Here is a 6,277-nt window from a genome sequence, read left to right as displayed (position 1 = left end):
AGACAAAGTGGGCATGTGGCTGGAAAATTCCAGATTTTTGAACTCTGAAAATTTCACTAAGTCTGAGATGCTGGAAACATTTTCTTCATCTGTAGATGAGGATGTGCTGGTCATTCTCTTGAGAACTGGCCTTGGTCCAGTGCTAGTATTTTGATCCTGGTATGTTTGTGAAGCTTGCTGTCAAGTTTCAAGTCATTTGGAGTCCATTAGCGTTGGTTTTGATTGCTGTCAAAAAGCTTCAGAACAGAAACAGAAACTCAGGTGCAGGAATTTTCACACAGTCCCTGAGATCTGATGGTTTTGGGAAAGTTTGTGGCCTTGTATCTTCTAGAGTTTAATTCCTTTTGCTGTGATTCTTACTGGGTCTTGTAGTGTTCTTGGTTGGAAACAGCCACATATATTATTTGTCATGTTTGAAGACCTGTAGCTATGTTGCATGTTGCTTCCAAACAGCTAAGATGCAGAAAGTGGCAGATTATGTAGTTCTGCCATTTTGTTCAAAGTTTGTGTTTAATTGATGTTGGGGTGTTCTACCTTGCTCCATTTCATTCATGTTGGGTTATTATATGTCTTGGAAACCTGGGAATACCAGATTTGTGCCAATTATGTGTGTGGTGTTGAATCTTTCACATAGAGCTTCATATCTTGTTTCGTTGATTCCCGTTGATCCGTAGCTCCGTTTGCAATGTACTTTATATGGTTTTGCACCGTTTTTACAAGCTGCATATGTTCATGTCATTCACATGCATGTCCAAATAGTTTAGTGCAATGTTCTGTCCAGAAACTTGCTGTAGCTTATTTTGCTTGTGCTAGTGATAGGAATAGTGGTGCATGCTCAACTTTCATCCCATGCATCATGTGATTGTTGCATTTTGTGGTGCTGCTGTTCATTGGCTGTTATCCTTATGTTGGGTAGCACCGGGAGCGGAGAACGAATACGTGGAGTCAGGAGAGTACGTGCAGGGCGATCCAGAACCATTCCAAGCTGAGGATATCACAGGCAAGATGATATGACCTTGATTCCATCTCTAGACTTGTTATGTTAGTTTCGATTCCATGTCATATTGCTCACTACCTACCACTGAAATATATTGCCTCTTCATATGCCATGAGCCTAAACATCGAACTCTTTCCTAGCAAACTTGTATGGCTAGGTAGGCTTGCTCAGCTACTAATGTTAGCATTGTTAGTTGCAGGTGATTTAAACTCATGTGGTGACATGAGCTTGATATCATTATGTTAAATTCTGTTAATTATTTTAATGCACCTATATACTTGGTAAATGACGGGAGGCCTAGCCTTTTGCCGGGTGTCTTGTTCCGTTATTGCCGCCTTAGTTACCGGTTACCGGTGTTTGATTCCATAATGATCGCTCCTAACACGTTCGGGGTTGTTATGGGGACCCCCTCGATAAATCGCGTAGTATTAAGGCTTGTCCGGCAGGACCCAACATTGGTACTATTTGCTAATCACCTAATAATAAACTGCATAGGGAATAGCTACCCCGAGGAATTTAATCAACAACCCGGGCCAGTGCTCCTCATGAGTGTTGGTCGAAACCAGAGCAGCTTATTACGCTCCCCGGGGCAACTCGGTGTTTTGGCGTGGTAACCATCGCTCATCCGGCGTGTCCTGAGACTGAGATACGCGGCTCTTATCAGGGTCGTCGACACGTCGGGAGGTCCTGCTGGTCTTGTCTTACCTTAGCGGTATATCTAGCGTATAGGAATCCTAGTGAATCTTTGGTTTTCCCCAGAGTTGAGGTTTTCCTCTAAGGAATCCGACGAGATCACGAGATTCGTGATAGAGGATGCCTTTGCGGCCTGTGTTCGTTTGTGATGGACTAGTTGGAGCACCCCTGCAGGGTTTAATCTTTCGGAAAGCCGTGCCCGCGGTTATGTGGCAACTTGGAATATTTTGTTAACATCCGGTATTAGAGAACTTAAACATAAACTAACAAAAATGCCAACTGTGTGCGTAACCGTGACTGTCCCTTCGAAGATCTCTCTTCGATCGGGAACACGATGGGGTTATGAATGCGTAGGTAGGTGTTCAGGATCACTTTCTGATCAAGTATTCTCGATCGTTAGCGTAGACCACTTTCACTTCTCTTTTGCATAAGATAGCCACTTTTTCAATCATAGGTTGCAGCAGCCTGAAACACTTCATCCCTTCCTTACCCAAATAACGTGACTAGATTTGGCACCAAGGTCCTAGATTGTTGAGTCCCCGTGGCTCACGGATTCCTCCGAAACTCCCAGCAGGTACAGGTATCCCGGAGACAGATGATCACGACGGCACCCAGCTGGCGTGGCAGTACGACGAGGAGACAGATCGCCTTTACGTGAACTATCCAGAGGACTGAGCCGTGGTCGTGATCGTGGGCCTGCAGCGGGTAGCATAGCATTTTCCTTGTTTTGTAGTCCGTACCGGAACTACCTTGTTTGTATCTGCGTTGTACTCTGTTTTATTAATAAGAAGACAGTTGAATCCCAGATTGTCTATTGTAATTGTTATTATGTGCTATGTTTACTTGCTTTCGAAACACTTAGATGCGCTTCTTTCCTATTCGGGGGCCTCGACCCCCAGATCGGAAAGAACCGCATCTTGGTCGTTACACTTGATGACAATTCCGATTTTGCTTTGTGGAGAGTTGGTATGCAGCATCATCTTAGGTACGCCAATGATGAGATGCTGGACATCCTCGAGCATGGGTACAATCCTGTTGATCCAAGATGCCTCACGCCCAGAGAAACTTATGACAAGCATCTCAATGACACTGCGATCATGTGCATAAGAAAGGGAATGAATGACAAGCAACGAAGACCTTACATTCACATCACAAGTGCCAAGGAATTGTGGGACATCATCATAAGGACCAAGACCGGTACCTCCACTCTTCGGCTTGCTCAATATGAAATTGCCAAGGGGCAATTACAGAATTTCTGTATGGAAAAGGGTGAATCTCCCAAGCAACTACTAGAACGGCTCATGACTCTCGCCGCAGATATTGAGTCATGTGACTGTGACAAGATGCAAGATGGTTTCAATCTGACCAAGAGATTTCTTGTGGACAAGTTACTTCACGCTCTTGCTCCATATCACCATCAAATGGTATGGGACATGAGACAGCATCATGATTTCAAAGAAATGACTCCGGATGACATCATATCCACTTTCCAATTATTTGAAGAGTCAAAGACAAATGCAACAAAGCACCTAGCCATGCATGGCACTTCAACATCAAAGATCAATCTTGCTTTAAAAGCCAAGCATGAGTATGACGAAGAAGAAGGTGAAGAAGAAGAAGGTGATGATGACTGTCAAGATGGTGATGATGTTGACTCTGATGAAAGCCCATCGTTTGAGGACATTGCTCTCTTTGTGAAGAAGTTCAGTGCAGGGAAGTTCAAGGGAAGATTTCCAAAGAAGAAGGTAAGGAAATGCTATAACTGTGAGGAAACCAACCACTTCTCCAACGACTGCCCTTATGAGAAGAGAGAAGACAAACCAAGGTTTCCAAAGACCTTTGTAAAGAAGAAGTTACCAAACCCTATGAACTCCAAGTCCAAGAGGACAGATGGAAGAGCAATGGTTGCACAAGAAGAATCAGATCCAGAAGATGTTGGTGGAGTTGCCGGAGTAGCTCAAGATACACAAAGTACCTTGAGGCTAGTCAACAAAAGTGGTGATGTTGTTCACTACAACTATATGAAGGACTACAAGGGCAACGCTCACAAGTGTTTGATGGCAAAGACTGCCATGGGAGATGGGGAAGACCAAAGCTCCCATGATAAGGTTAAGGTAACCCCACGGTTAAACTCTTTCAGTCTAGTTTCTACCCCTTCTGATGAGTATCTTGATGCGGAAGATCATTATGAGGATAATGATTTAGATCATCCCATGTTTGCTAAAATGAACAAATTTATGTGCTCTCTTAAAGGAAAGAAGCTCACTATGTTTCGCATACTTATGGAAATGGTGAGTAAGCACACCAATACCATCAAGGAACTCGAAACCCTCGTCACTGAGGAGAAGGAGAGAAATGAACTCCTTGAGCAGAAAGTCCTTTATGAGGAAGCACAAAATGAGGCATTGATAAACATGCTAATGATCTTGCCTCCTTGAAAAACGCTGAAAATGTGTGCAGAGAATTACTAAATGATAAAGACCGACTTGTGAACTCTCATGCTTCTCTTTCTAAGGACTGTGAGCGTCTATCCTTGTCTCTCAAAGACAAGGAAGAGAAACTCACTGTTCTTACAAAGAGCTTTGAGGCACTTAAGGTCACTTATCTTGACACTCTAGCTAAGGCCTACTCCTCACCTATTATCAATGTTGATACCTGCACTACTAACCCTAGTAGTGAACTGACATCTATCCTTGAGGAAAACTGTTTGTTAAGGGCACAGCTAGACAGAGGTCTCATGACATGTGCACAAGGACAAAAGACTCTCAATGAGATCTTAAGTCGACACAATGGAGGTGTCGCCAAGGAAGGGCTTGGGTTCAACCCAAGCACTGCCAAGAAAAGTGCATCTCCTCTGAAGTGTACCACTCCTCTTAAGGAAATATTTGTACCAGAGGGACACACGGAGAAAGGTAAGGTTGTGAGTGGATCGGCCACTAGGGGTCCGTCTACTCACAACAAGACAACCGAATTCATGCCGCCATCCTATGTACTACGCAAATCAAAGGAAGGAGAGGTCTATGCTAAATTTGTTGGTCCCCGTAATGCATTTCGATTCTATGCTATTTGGGTCCCTAAGACTCTTGTAACTAATGTGAAAGGCCCCATGACAAAATGGGTGCCTCAAACCAAGTCTTAATTCTTTACAGGCTGTTTTCTCCGGTGGAGCAAAATGGGTGATCGACAGTGGATGCACCAGTCATATGACCGGAGATAGTAACTTGCTCTATGACTTCATGAAAGCCATTCGACCATACATGATCATTGTATTTGGTGGAGGGTCGAAAGAGCAGGTAATTGGGTTGGGCAAGGTGGCAATCACTAATGACATGTCTATTGCAAATGTCATGCTTGTCCAATCTCTTCAATATCATTTACTTTCAGTTCGCCAATTGGCTTCCGTCGGTTATGACACACTATTTGGACTAACGGATGTGAAAGTCTTTAAGAGAGACACTCTTGAAGTGGCTTTTGTTGGAGAGTTGGATGGCAACCTTTACACTGTTGATTTCTCGAAAGAGAGTACTTTCCATACAACTTGTCTAATGGCCAAGGCCAACATGGGATGGCTGTGGCATCGCCGGCTCGCCCATGTTGGCATGAAAAATCTTCAAAATCTCTTAAACGGTAATCACATTCTTGGACTAACAAATGTATATTTTAAGAAAGATCGTGTGTGCAGTGCATGCATAGCTGGGAAGCAACATCAATCAAGACATCCACCCAAGAACGTTGTATCCACTTCGAGGCCGTTAGAGCTCCTTCATGTGGATCTATTTGGGCCTCCTTCATGGGCAAGTCTTGGAGGGAAAAAGTATGGCCTAGTCATTGTTGATGATTACTCAAGATATACATGGGTGTTCTTTCTCAAGTCCAAGGACGAGACGAAGGTCACTTTCATTGACTTTGCCAAACAAGCCCAGCGGAAGTTTGACAAGGACATTAAGGCAGTAAGAAGTGATAATGGCTCTGAGTTCAAGAACTACACCCTAGAAGAATTTCTTAGTGATGAGGGGATTGAACATCAGTACTCCGCACCTTACACCCCCAACAAAATGGTGTGGCAGAGAGGAAGAACCGGACACTTGTGGAAATGGCAAGGTCCATGTTAGATGAATACAAGTCACCACATAGCTTTTGGGCTGAGGCCGTCAACACAGCATGTCATGCATCAAACCGGCTCTTCCTCCGATCAATATTGGAGAAAACTCCATATGAGCTCCTAACTGGGAACAAGCCCAATGTTAAGTACTTTCGTGTGTTTGGATGCAAATGCTTCATCCTCAACAAACGGGAACGGTTAGGGAAATTTCAATCCAAAACAACTGAGGGGATTTTTGTTGGCTATGGGTCAAACTCTCACGCCTACAGAGTCTACAACAAATCCACTGGATGTGTTATAGAAACCTGTGACGTGACGTTTGATGAATTTAACCGCTCCCATGGGGAGCAAGTTGATCTAAATGATGCAGGTGAAGAAGACTCCCCACAGGATATCTTAAACATGGGTGTAGGTGCACTTCTGCCTATGGAACAAAGACCCCATGATGATGATGATGAGAACATCTCGCATCCTCAAGACAGTTC

The sequence above is a fragment of the Hordeum vulgare genome, chromosome 4H (assembly GCF_904849725.1).
Source record: "Hordeum vulgare subsp. vulgare chromosome 4H, MorexV3_pseudomolecules_assembly, whole genome shotgun sequence".
NCBI classification, from domain to species: domain Eukaryota; kingdom Viridiplantae; phylum Streptophyta; class Magnoliopsida; order Poales; family Poaceae; genus Hordeum; species Hordeum vulgare.
This window is presented reverse-complemented; position numbering follows the sequence as displayed.